This window comes from Brachyistius frenatus, unplaced genomic scaffold, assembly GCF_029030835.1.
Source record: "Brachyistius frenatus isolate BFR_SWC_R1_liver_20210118 unplaced genomic scaffold, ASM2903083v1 Contig_39, whole genome shotgun sequence".
In the NCBI taxonomy this organism is placed as follows: domain Eukaryota; kingdom Metazoa; phylum Chordata; class Actinopteri; family Embiotocidae; genus Brachyistius; species Brachyistius frenatus.
The window spans coordinates 2,088,259-2,102,649 of NW_027210638.1; the positions used below are offsets into that span (position 1 = coordinate 2,088,259).

At 42.5% G+C, this 14,391-nt stretch overlaps 1 protein-coding gene across 1 annotated transcript in view; it reads left to right on the plus strand.

The window, feature by feature from the left end:
• Positions 1-2,759: 2,759 nt before the first annotated feature.
• znf469 (zinc finger protein 469) overlaps positions 2,760-14,391 on the plus strand; it is a 43,310-nt gene continuing 31,678 nt past the window's right edge. The window contains exon 1 of the mRNA XM_069701943.1: positions 2,760-2,919. The gene's annotated coding sequence lies outside the window, so the exon portion shown is untranslated. The remainder of the gene's footprint in view (positions 2,920-14,391) is intronic.

Sequence of the window (14,391 nt, forward strand, 5' to 3'; positions counted from 1 at the left end):
GATATTCACTTATTACATTATTATATGTCCCGTTAACCTGATATTTAGTGTTGCCTTTTTTTAGTAAGTATGTCATAATCAAGGCGTTCGTATGCATTTTTCAAGCCTGAAGACCGCTCATCCCAATCTTTTGTTTGTAAAAAGCATATTTTTGCATTACATTCTCATCACACGTCCTCTGTGTTTGTTTGTGTCTTTGGAATAAATTCACTTCAGAGTAACAATAACAGAAAGGATAATATCTAATCTTCCGAATATGTTGTTGTGCCGTATCTGTGCTTCACCCGATTACACCAGAATTGCAACTTACAGTAACTTGAATTATCAAAAAGTATGTCCTCCCAAAAGCAGAAACCTGGAGGAGGGTGAGAGAGATGTGCTGTAAAAGGGTTAGTGCCAAGCTTTGGAAATGGACTGTATTTACATGACAGTACAGTTCATCCCCTAGTGGCTACATAGGATATTGAGTCCTCTCAGTAAATTCCACCTCAATCCTAAATGTCACATCTAGATCCTGAAGCAGTCACGTCTTTCTACTTCAAAGTTTGACTGACAGCTTGTCATTACACTTTTAATTTTCCTTATTATATGACCATTTTATGTTATTTCTATATATTTACAATCTTTATGGTAATGACAGCAGTTGATTATATAGCAGACAGTAAACAAACAACAGCTTTCAGATGTTGGATTAGTCTTTTCTCTGTCACTAAAGCCCCTGATTAAAAACATAAAACACTGAAGAGCTATCCAGGTCTCTGGTTTTGGAAGATTACTGTTTCTTAGCAATAAAGTACACTGAAAAGAGTTAGTCTCTCCTTTCTTTGTCGTCCCACTCAAACCGTCTCAAACCCCAACCCCAGGCCTGGGCTTTCACAGCCTACAATGAAGGCAGCTTAAGTACTGTTTTGTGGACCTGTGTAAATTTGACACCATTATGCCACGGAGAGGGTCTGTGTAGGTGTTAATGTTAGAGTGGGAGATCACCAGAAATCGGTATAATCCCTGCTTATCTCATCATGATCTGACAAAACAATGCTCCCTCTTTATTACATCATGGTCCTTTTTGGTCCTTCTGGTCTTGTCTATGATCTTTGGATTTTTTTCCTGCAATCTTTTAGCTACTTCATGACATTTCGTGTGACAGTAATCATCTTTGTCCCAGCTGTTCTTTTGCTTATTTCCGTTGTGCAGTCAAGAAACCACTACTGTATCCAAAACGACATATGTAATTTTATTTAAAGACAGTGGTGCCTTTTTTCTGTGAAACTGCATAAAACTCAACGCCATATACAGAATCAGAAGTCCTGGTGGATGTAGTGATGCGCTGCGGTGATGTCTCTGTACAATTTTGAACAGGATTCAAACTCAACTGTCATGTTGTGAACTGGAGCTTTCCCCACAGCATTTAGCAGCAAAAGAACTTTCAGATGTTTCGTAAATCACTACTTTGAACCTTGAGACCTCCAGTAATTTGTTTAGAATATACTGTGCTGTTTTTATTTTTCACTGAACTTGACTTTTGCCAACACATTTTTCTTCACATTTTACAAGTGGAAATGAAACTTGAAACGTAACTTTTTCATTGACTTCACTCCCACCTTTCTGTGCCACAGCCCAGTTTAAACTGGCAGACTTGGAAGAGCTAGGTTTGTGTGTGGTGGCACCGGGGCAGGGTGCAGAGCTTGCCTGGGCTGACTGTACCCAGCCCCTCATAATTACAGACAGTAAACAGCTAGTGCTTTTAGGCCTATTTTCCCCATCTGATGGGGAGAGAGTTCACTTTGGCAGAAGAAGAAAAGCCAGAGAGATTGAAAAGGAGGGTAAAGACACTCTGAGGATGGCCAAAAACTGTCATCCTTCTTTCTGGGTGTTGACAGTGGAGGCAGCTTGCAAAGAGTTGCTGAGATTCAGAGTCAGGTTTGTAGACATACAGAGACAGACATCGTCCCACCCCCAGTATCCAACACACACACACACACACACACACACACACACACACACACACACACACACACACACACACACACACACACACACACACACACACACACACACACTCTCTCTCTCTCTCTCTCATACTCCTTCTGAGCAACAGTCTTTTGATGTGATCTTTTTTACAGTAAGTGTTAATTAGAACTTGCAGCAACCCCTGTTTAGATTTATCTCTTTTCTTTTTACTTTGCTCCCTGAAACTGTCAAATTGATCACTTCCATTATGTCTCTCTGAGTGTCTGTGTTTTTCTTTCCGTCTGCCTGCCGTCTGAGTCCTTACCTCTGTCTCTTTCCCCCTTCTCTCAAGTGAATTCCTGCTGCCGCACACCCTTACTTGGTCCAAATGTAATTCTCCTCGTCATGTTTTCCTTCTTTGTTATACTTTTTACTCATTTCACACTCTCACCAGCCACCTCAACCCTACATTATATGTCATCTTTCTGTTTCTCAGTCTCCTTCCTCATCTCTCTCTGTCCCTCTCTGTCTGTGCACTGCACAGCACTGGCAGACGGTGGGATGGGAGTTTTCTTTGGCAGTCTGCTCCCCCTCTCTTGGCTGGGACAGGCCCTGGAGCGTGCTACTGGCTGCGAGTGTGGAAGGGAAGCAGGGAGGGAGGGAGGGAGAGAGGGAGAGCGGGCTTGGGAGGAGGGAGACTGGAGGGATGGAGGCGTGGTCTGCAGCTGGTAATGAAGTCTTCTCTTTTCATCCTCAGAAGGCAGAGTGTGAGCGGACGGGCCTGGGGTCTGCGCAGCTCCGCAGCCTTCTCTGCCTGTGAAGTGTGCCGAGCGCCGCTCCACTCTGCACTGCCGGTGCGTCTCAGCTCCCTTCTCCCACGGCTGAGTGATACAAAGAGACCGACACTGAGAGAGACCGTGACAATCATGAGGCTTTTCCTGGTATCGGCTCCACAGCGTTACTCTTGAGGTAAGACTTCAGACTGTCTCTTCCTCTTGAGCTGCTCCTGCCTGTCTCTCTCTCTCTCAGTGCTCTCCTTTACTGTCTGTCTGTCCATTGTTGTGGTGGAGGGTGGGAGGTGGGGCTGTGCAGATTAGGCCACTCCCACTTTCAATGTGCACGTGTCTGTTTGTGCTTGTGTGCACATACAGTAATAGTAGGCAGCTGAGTATCTGCTTGTGAGAGCATATATATATATATATATATATATATATATATATATACACACACACTGTATGTGTGTTGTCTCTGTACAGGTCAGACATTGTTAAGGTATAAACTTGTGGGTGAAAGGTTTATGTTAATGATGATGAATGGCTTCTATTTGTCAGGCAAGGAAAGAGGGCTGATACATTCTGAAAAAAGGATGAAGAGACATCCATTATTTATGAGAACTTCAGTAAAAGTTAAGTTGAAGTGACTTTTGTATTATAATGATGTTTTTCAGAACAGCTTTTTTGTTCAATTTAATATGACTCTCTTTATAGTTGGCTTGTGTTAGTGTTTAGGGAATATACAGCCGTACAGTAACTTTAAATGGGGTGTTAAAGAGGGTACAGGGTGCTGTTACTGTACCTGAGTGTTTGTGCAGCCACGTGTGGAGATTTATTTGTTTATCTACACTGTTGATTGCTGTTGAAGGCAGATGGATGCAACAGGCTACAGGGGCTCATCTCTGTAAATATAAAGGACAGGAGGCAGTTTATACTCATCTGCAACCCAGTGACACCAGGCTTTGAAGTGATTTCAGTGGATCTGTCCTCCTCCCCGCTGGGCAAATCAGATCCGGCCTGCGACTCACTCACTTTCATCCACATTCCCTTGGAAATCCATCCATCTGTATTCTTTCACTCAGCTCCTTCCTGATCCCGTTCACCCCATGAGTTCTTGCACCCTGATACCATTCGGTGAGGCCTTTAGCTCTTATCAACACCTCCTGTATTCCTCTTGACAGTGTGGTTTTATTCTCCATCCCCACTAGTCTGACATGCTGCTAGGGATTGGGTCTTTCCGATACCTCCCAGAAAAAAAAAAAAAAGCCTAAGCGACTTTCCATTAGTTTCTGCTGGGCCATGAGAATTATGGTTTCCCAAATGAATAGTGTACAGGAGCCCGGCTTAATTGAAAAAACACAAGCATGGGCTGCCATGGAGGAGACGGTCCTTGTGTCACTGTTGAACTGTGCGAATGTACTTTCCAGAGCTGGCGAGGGGGAGCGAAAGAGAGAGAGAGAAATACAAAAAGAACATGAGATGGAAGACAGACAGAAGGCTGAGGTAAATAACATTATGAAACGAAAGTGTGGAAAGTCAAAAAGGACTGATTGAAAACATTGTTGGTGCTATACAATGTAGATCTGGAGGTGAATGGAGAGGAATCATCAGGGGACACAAAAATATATATAAAAATTCTTCTGAAGTAACCCAGAAGAAAAAGAAAGAGCAGTGTGTGTGAACTTCATCTGTTCTCTCAGTTAGGACAGTTTGTATAAAACGGGATTTTAGTGGGATATAATGGCAGAAGGAGGCCATCATGAGACCGTTTTCTGGTCATTAAGCCCCAAAGGGCAACAATAGAGCCCACAGTAAAACTTGCTTGATTGCAGTCTCGCTAACAGCAGCGTCGCTCCCATGATTTTCCCAACAGGGAGTCCTCATAACATTTAACCCTGCTGAAGTTGTATATTCAGCTGTGTTAGTCTGCACCACACCAGTTTAGAGGATTTTTGTTTCTGTTACTTCAACTACCATGTCAAGAATACTGAACATATCTCATCAATATCTGCCTTGTTATCTTTTATTGTGTCTGCGGCTGCATCCCCTGCTGTCTCTCTTCCACCCTCTCAGCTGTGTTTGTGTGGCAACCCCATATGGCGATGATTGAGACCCTGTCATTGGTTCAGATGGCACATTTGTCACACACATGTTTGCCAGAAGCTGCTGTTGCTATGGGCTTGCATTGCTGCAGGGGGAAAACATCTCTTGTTGACTTCCTCGCTGGGTGGCTCATTTGTTTGTCAGGGCACCGTGACCCCTGGCCCCGACACCACCTCCTGCTTTTCTCACTGCCTGTTAATGTAACTCTAGAATCCCCCCAAGACGTCCCCACCACCCCCTCCCTTCCCCCACTGCACTCATGCATGATTACCGACAGACAGAAATATGAAAAGATCAACACAGTAGGTCCTAGTTAAAGTATTTCTTCTGAGGACAGATCCACCGGAATCCTGCATGCAGTATGTATGGAGAGATAGATAACTTCCAGGAAGTGTGATTTAACACCCCAAGGAATGGCACGTGCCTATTCTTTTTCAAATCAATGCACATTTTATTTATTGAATCCTTAGTAAGGAATATTAATCATAATCCCCCAACCAGATACTGAAACCCTGAGACTGCTAAATCTCAGTATTCAATGTATTTCAGTGTCTAAGGGGCATGATAATGACTTTAAGGTTGGTTTATTATCAGCTCAGCAGGTACTGTTCAGACCAGTCACTTAGGTTACATAACACTATGGTGGTTATTCATCCCTTAATTCTCATGGTGAGTGATCGGGTCATGACTTCCGACCTCATTGATTCACTGCTGACAGGGCTGAAACCGACTTTCATTAGACTTCGATAGTGAAAGCTGAACGATGACTTCAACCTCAGAAGAAGAACATTCTCCTGCCAGTGGTTTAAGCTGTCCTTCATCTCCAGGATTACGGTGTCAAATAATTGGCTCAAAATATTTTAAGGAGATCAGGAGCAAATTAAATTGTATCTTATTGGGTACATTTTATGATGTTTAGGGGTTCTGTGTCTGATTGACCATAGTGCTTCACCGAGATAAAGCATTTGAACCTGCTTTTCTTTGAAACTTCTGCAACACCCACTGCGTGTCTATAAAGGCCATATTTCATGTAGAACATCCAGGGGCAGTCACCAAATTGGGTCGAACAGAGACGGATACAAATACATCCCTGGAGTTTATGTCCTAACCACAATCTGTGCATCAAGCACTGATGTAGTCAATGACAAAAAGTTTTCTCAGCCGTGATATATAGATGTAAACTTGAGTCTCCTTGTTGAAATATTGTTTAGATTATTGTCAGACTAGTTTCACATATCCAGACCTATCTCCAACATGCTGTGCCAGGGCCTGAGAAAAATCTGGCTGCACCCATATATCATTCTGCTATAGGGCTTGTTTGTATTAATTTAAAGCAATCACATTTGTCATGGGCAACACTAGAATGCACTGGCAGTGGCCTTGCAAACTAGTGTTGGGGGGGAACTTTGTATTCGCACGTGAGGAAACGAACTCTAGCATTAAAATGATTAAATCGCTGCTAAAGATCGAAAAGAACCAAGAAGCCCTGCCTCATTGAATTCAACTTATCATTTTCAGCTTGTAGGTAGCTTGTTGTTGTTGTTTCCTGTTGCAACAGGGATTTTAAAACCCGTAACACTCAGATAGCAGAAGAGGAGGATAGAATCGACTGAAATAGTCGGCCAACGGTTTATTACGACATTCTTTGTCTGGTGAGTCAGACTATTCTCAGACTGACCACTGAATTATCAAACAAACATGTGGCAACACTGCCACAGCATATTGCTGTCTTTCAAATTTGACTGACAATCCTTTTGCAACCACAGCTGGCATCACCATACTCTGGATAATTCTGAATTTAAAAAATAAGTTTCATGATGTGGGTCCTGGGAAAAATACTCCTTCTGTCTTTTGCTTGAAAAAAAGAAAAGTTTGAAACTGTTGCTACTTTAATGTGAGCAAAAAAAACACGGCATCAGCAAGGGGAAAACAAAAGGACAGAAATTATGTTCTTGAGCGGGAAATTATTGGATTTTATATAAAATCCCCAGATTTGCCGCCAGACATTAAAACGCAGATGTGTCTCAGATGAGTTAGATGTTATTTCTTTAATAGACACATGTGAAGGCCAAACCTTAATTTCTAAGCAGATACAATTTTCAGCTAGATATAAATACATAATATAAGCCTTTGTTTTTATTTTATTTTATGATGTTTATACTATGAATGGTATCCCTGTCACTAGCTTGTGACAAGTCCTGTCAATAACTTTAGGAATAGTAGCCATGTAACAGTATGATGAAAGTTATTCTGACACAGCTCTCATACCTGTCCAGATACAGAACACACACTTAAGGTGACAAAATCTGAAGCATATTTTGATAATAAATATAATACTACAATGTATTCATACTGTGCTTTTCAGGATACTCAAAGACACTTATTCAATCCCTATTTTTTTATTTTATTTTAATTTTAACGTTCTTTTTCCTGCATTTTCTACAATGCACCTCTTTCGGTTTAGCTCATATAATGATATAAGATCTGGTTTTATTGTAAAAGCCGTCAGTCACATCAGGACACTCTCAGAATTGAACTGCTTGACCTCACCTAGACTGTCTCAATCTCTTTCTCATCCATTTCTTCTGACACTCTGAAACTTTTAAGGCAGAGATTATTTATAAATGGTCTCAGCTGATTCCACTTTAAAGAGTCTTTATAATGAGGTGGTGCGTCAGTTTTTAGCTGCTTCAACCTCTCTGGTTCCCTCTCCAACTGGTGGTGCTTTTACTCACTAACTAGTAAGCCCACACCTAGAATCAGGCCTGTAAATACAATTTGGAGGCAGAAGCCTCTCAAACAGATTCAGCACAGATGTAAAACACATGACTTGCAGGAGAGACAAGTCTCTCAGGTTCCACCCTCTCATCTCTTCCCCGACCTCCCTCTACTTCTGCTATTCCTCCCTATCTGTGTCCTCATCTTCAAACAGGATTCAAACATTTCAGCATATTTTCCATCCTACCGTACGTCTCTTTGTCAGGTCACACCTTCAATCTAAAGGGCTCCCTGAGCTCCCACACAAATCCACTCCAGACTAATCTATGTGTGTGTATGTGTTTGTGTGTAATGTCGTACATTTTATGTATTTAAATCCAAATATCTGTGTCAGACTGTAGGCGGTGCAATATGTGTCCTCTGACAAATAAGCACTGGATCAGCCGTCATGTGTTTGTTAGACACTTTATCCAACAGGCAGAAAATTGGCCTGAATTTTTGCCGTGCACCTCTGCTCCTTCTGCAGCGTGAAGGCAGGCCCAGCAGCTCTGATTGCTTCTGACACTGACAACAAGAACAGCCTTCCTGAAAAAACCTTCTTCAGCACTCCTCTTATATCTCTACAGAAAAGTCAGAGGAAATCAAATCAAACAAAAAAAGGGCTTTTTTTTTTCCCCTCTGAAATCATTTTGACAGTTGATGGAACTCAGACGTTTTTAAGCAAGTTGTGTAACCACCACACAATTGGCAGGTTTCAGTGGGGGTCGTCCCTCAGTTTTGGTGGACTTTAAAATGTGTTGATTTCATGTCAAAAACATTAGCACTTAATCTTCTTTCATTCTGAGTGATGCTTGGATCTGCAGTGGTGACATCAGATCTTTGACGGCGGGGGTCAGCATTGGGAATCGCAAGTAAATTATAGCTTAGGCACATCCCCAGACGCTTTGGCCCAGATCCGAGAGCCAAACAGCTTTGGGACCGCTTTCCCTTTTCAACCCCTTTTCTACTACATTCCTGCTCTTCCCTCTCACTCCTGCGTTTCACTCCAGATGTGGCATTGTTTGGACACATTTGTTTTGGGCTTGGGCTGGTAGACCTGCGCATGGTCTGATGTCATGCTCTATTTAAAGGGCAAGCCATGAGAACTGGGTGGAAAGGAGTGCACTGTGGTTTCACTTCAAAGCTTCTGTCTAGCATTGCTGATGACTGTCATCCATGGCACAGCAATCTGTGTCATGGACAGATGACCACATTCATTTTAAGTGTTGACAGACATGTCATTTTGAAAAGGTTCAGAGAGGAGGCGCAATTTTTCACAAAAGCCAAGAACATGGAATTTTTTTGTTTTATCTCATATCACCTTCAGGTTCTACTGAATTTATCTCAGTTTCACTCTTATTTGGAATAGTCTGCCACTCCTACAAAGAAACAATACTGGGTTTTATTTGAAGCTTGTACAAAGACTGTTTATGGTTTAACTGAGAAACTTGATACCATAGTTGGATGAAATGAAAAGATGATAACCTCAACTGAACTAACAAACATGACAGGCTTTTTATGGGTCAGAGGAGTCACATGCTGCTAAAACTTCCATGCCTCTCTAATTAGCTCTGTCAGTCAATGAACCTGGCACCTCATGCCATTAAAGAATGGGATAATGAATCTCTGTCTCTCTCTCAGAGTGCGGGGAATGTGTATAAGTTCTTCTCCGCCTCTCTAAATACGAAATAATCCATTGTGTTCAAGCCATACGGGAGTTAGCAACAGCAACTTTTCCTCTTTGAGGGACACAGGGGGATCTTTTCCTTGATGACTGAGCTTATTGTGCGGTCTTATTTAAATTGTCATCATAGTGGAGAGTCAGCAGCAGCTGACTATCAGACTCTACTGTCAGATTCCCCATGGGAGCTCTGCCCTCAGCACTGTTTGGCCTTCAAACACATATATATTTGCCAGGTCCCCTCTAGTGTCCCTGGTTCAAACGGCTATAAGTTCTAACCTGGCTGAATATTTCCGGTTCAAACGGTCATGTTTGCTAGATCTTCATCCTTCCCCATTGCCTCTCCTTGCTGCACGGTGTTTACTTAAGGAGTTCACAGTGGCTTCTTGGCCCTTCAGGAGTTGAAAGCTGGAATGAATGACATGCTAGCAGACGATGGGTGTCTTTCCATTCTGTCATGCACACATACACACACACACACACACACACACGTCCAGACACAGAGAAAGAGAAAGTAGCATTTGGATAATTCTGCCATCAGACCATCAGTATACAGTCTAAATTGCCTCTCAATGACCCACTTCCCCTTGCATCATCCTAAGAGGTCCACATCCTGACAGCATTTCAAGCACTTACTTTTCAAAAGCATTGCTCTGTGTGTTTTTGATGGTACAGATTCCTCATGTTAGAAGGTAACACTGTCATCAAATGAAAACAGAGTGCTGAATGTTTGTAAAAGTATAGTTTGCCTCACCTGTGTGGTATGTCAGCTTTCAGAATCCAGGTGAGCTGTTGGTTTTTTTCTCTCGTGTTCGGCCACAACTCTTGCTGTTTTATTCCAAAGATATTTAAGGACCTCCTCTCCAAAGAAGTTGGCAACGCAGTTTGAGTTTTCCCACTTTTGTAGCACACATATAATTCTGTTCTTGTATTTTGAGGGTAGTTATATATAAATGCAGATGTTTTTGACACAAAAATGTGTGCCTGTGTTGGTCTCTCCCTTTCAGCTTAAAGTTCACTACACTGCAGTGCCACTGTGGTCAACATCAAAGACTTGGACACAGCCATGTTTACACACTTTCATGCGCAGACATGCAAACAGACTTTTGGATCATTTATATTTACTTCCATACAAGAACATAAACATTAAAGATGAAATCAGGACAAATCTTGAGCATGCGTGTCCTTTCTCAGACATGCACTCAGACTCACACACTCACACAAACAGTTTCTCTGGCTGCAATCCAGTGCATCACCCAGTGTTTCCTCCAGCCGTAGAGGCCAAATATTACACATAGTGAAAGGATAACAGCGCAGACCCAGCGTCATAAGGTCAAGCACATCTAGACATCAGTGCTTCCATTTCAAATTTTGTTTACGACCATGTGTATACATACCATGCAGTCTGACAGACAATTGTATACATCCATCACCCAGCCTCAAGCTCACACAGCTGGCACAGCCAAACATTCACAGAGTCTGTTTTAGGGAAGGGGGAGGGTGTCTGCGTGTGTGCGTGCGCATGTGTGTGTGTGTGTGTGTGTGTCTACTTACGTTACTCGTTGTGGGGACATAAATCTGTTTACGCTGTCCCACTGTTGTGACTCGCCTCCCTTTTTTGAAAAACACGGTGAAGCCGGTTTGAATATAAACAGTAGCAAAGTGGAGATGAAATGCTGAAGTTTGCTCACACAAATTCCTCACGTGCTCAACACTCACTTTTTAAGGGTAATACACTTACTTTTTAAGGGTAATACACTCACTTTTTATAGGGCTAAAACAGGTGGCTGAGCTGTAGAAATAGGAGGCACAGATGGATGAAGTGACAGGGTGGAGTAATGACAAACTTCTGAAGAAATTAGAGTTAAACATTGTCATTTGATGGGAGTGCCAGACTGGTTGAAATGTACCTTCATTTGCTTGCTTCTCTCTTCTTTTTTTTTTTATTCCATTATGTTGTTTGTATCACAGGTTCTGCATTTGCTTTTATATTTAAGGAGTCTGAACTTCTGGAGTTACCAAAAAGGAAAAGACGCTAAATCAGGTCATTCGCGTACATTTGTTGGTGGACAGTCACATCTGCCAAGTTGTAAATAAAGATTTCACTGATCTGAAAACAGGAAATCTATCTATCCAGGAAAAAAGTCTAATTTAAGCAGCCCCGGAGGCAAAGTTTTGCTTCTTTTCACAGTAGCTGCAATCGTATTTTACGTAACATGTTTTACCCATTAGGAACAGGATGGTGATCTTCATCAACACAGCTGATTGACTGAGCCTGTGTGGAGCTGTGTATGTGTGAAAGTATTTGTATTTGTTTGTGTGTGGGTTTGTTTATCTGTGTATGTTTGTATGTAGCAATGTATATACACACCTACATGTGTTTTTGTTTAAATAGCCCTTTGTGGTTTCTCATGGCTATCTGCTGGTTATATCTCTGCAGTCAAAAGTCGGTGCCCACCCTTCAAGATTCAGCCTCAGCACAGTAGTGTATATCTCATTTCCATGTTTGCATGTAGCCCTAAACTGCCAAGGAGAAGAAAGGGATTTGTTATGTGAACCATGTGTGATTGCTGACGCAGATGGGAGAGGTTAAAGCAGCAGAGAACTCAAAGAGTGTGGCTTCATCTGCCAATCTGTTTCACTTGCCATCTGATGTCGGGACATGAGACTGACAGTCTATGAGATTATATCAGCTCCTAGACAGCCGGTGAGGCCGAAAATTACCACTGATACTAGAGACAGAGGGTTTTATTATCTATATTAGCCCTGTAGGTTCTCCTTGAGGCCAGGATTGCTTTTGATAAAAACAAATATAAGCCAGTGGTGTACTTAATTTCATACTGCATAGTCTCCTTTTGTTCATTAGGTTGTAGGAAATCTACCTCTTTTTTTTGAAGATAAACTTTCAAAAGCTTCCATCTTCATCCAGATTTATTGAGTGGGCTTGTGCAGCTGGGATCAACTAACAGAGTTTCTTCCTGTGAGCCACAGTGGTATTACAAGTAAATGCAACAAATACAGATACTGTGGAGGCGGATGTATTCACAGATTATAGCCTCATCAGTGTGAGCTGCAGTAAGTTGGTGCCGCTTAGAGCTGTGTGGTGTTTCTGTAGCCATAAGAAGGCTGTCCTGCCATCATATCATGTTGAGTTCTGTTCAGTGTTGATGTATCAAGCAGAAGTTTTCAGTCATTTCAAGTCATTATTTGTGGTATCCAGGTCCATTTAGGGATTGGTGCCAATCTTTAATACTTTTATGGCACCAACTACTATTAAAAACTGCTTTTTAATCTGGTACCAGGTTTCGATACCTAGGCTACATCCACACTGATATGTTTTCATTCTATAATGCATACTTTTTACTTCATTTATTCAGGAATAAATCTCATTAGCATCAGTGAGCCAAAGTATTTACCATACATAGGGTACATATAGGGTACGGAAAGTATTCAGACCCCTTTAAATTTTTCACTCTTTGTTTCATTGCAGCCATTTGCTGAAATCAAAAAAGTTCATTTTATTTTGGGCGGCACGGTGGTGCAGTGGTTAGCACTGTCACCTCACAGCAAAAAAGGTTCCGGGTTCGAATCCGGTCCTGGGCCTTTCTGTGCGGAGTTTGCATGTTCTCCCTGTGCTTGCGTGGGTTCTCTCCGGGTTCTCCGGCTTCCTCCCATCATCCAAAAACATGCACCTCAGGTCAGGTTACCTGGCGCTGCGCTAGTGGCAGCCTGCTGCAGCATCTCCCCCCTGAGAGCCCCCCTGCTGTAGTGAAGAAATTTCCCCTCAGGGATTATAAAGTGTATAAAATAAAAAAAAAATTTAAAAAAATTAATGTACACTCAGCACCCCATCTTGACAGAAAAAAACAGAAATGTAGAAATTTGTGCAAATTTATTAAAAAAGAAAAACTGAAATATCACATGGTCATAAGTATTCAGACCCTTTGCTCAGTATTGAGTAGAAGCACCCTTTTGAGCTAGTACAGCCATGAGTCTTCTTGGGAATGATGCAACAAGCTTTTCACACCTGGATTTGGGGATCCTCTGCCATTCTTCCTTGCAGATCCTCTCCAGTTCCGTCAGGTTGGATGGTGAACGTTGGTGGACAGCCATTTTCAGGTCTCTCCAGAGATGCTCAATTGGGTTTAGGTCAGGGCTCTGGCTGGGCCAGTCAAGAATGGTCACAGAGTTGTTCCGAAGCCACTCCTTTGTTATTTTAGCTGTGTGCTTAGGGTCATTGTCTTGTTGGAAGATGAACCTTCGGCCCAGTCTGAGGTCTAGAGCACTCTGGAAGAGGTTTTCTTCCAGGATATCTCTGTACTTGGCCGCATTCATCTTTCCTTCAATTGCAACCAGTCGTCCTGTCCCTGCAGCTGAAAAACACCCCCATAGCATGATGCTGCCACCACCATGTTTCACTGTTGGGATTGTATTGGGCAGGTGATGAGCAGTGCCTGGTTTTCTCCACACATACCGCTTAGAATTAACACCAAAAAGTTCAATCTTGGTCTCATCAGACCAGAGAATCTTATTTCTCATAGTCTGGGAGTCCTTCATGTGTTTTTTGGCAAACTCTATGTGGGCTTTCATATGTCTTGCACTGAGGAGAGGCTTCCATCGGGCCACTCTGCCATAAAGCCCCAACTGGTGGAGGGCTGCAGTGATAGTTGACTTTGTGGAACTTTCTCCCATCTCCCTACTGCATCTCTGGAGCTCAGCCACAGTGATCTTTGGGTTCTTCTTTATCTCCCTCACCAAGGCTCTTCTCCCACGATTGCTCAGTTTGGCTGGACGGCCAGGTCTAGGAAGAGTTCTGGTCGTCCCAAACTTCTTCCATTTAAGGATTATGGAGGCCACTGTGCTCTTAGGAACCTTGAGTGCTGCAGAAATTATTTTGTAACCTTGGCCAGATCTGTGCCTTGCCACAATTCTGTCTCTGAGCTCCTTGGACAGTTCCTTCAACCTCATGATTCTCATTTGCTCTGACATGCACTGTGAGCTGTAAGGTCTTATATAGACAGGTGTGTGCTTTCCTAATCAAGTCCAATCAGTTTAATTAAACACAGCTGGACTCCAATGAAGGAGTAGAACCATCTCAAGGAGGATCAGAAGAAATGGACAGCATGC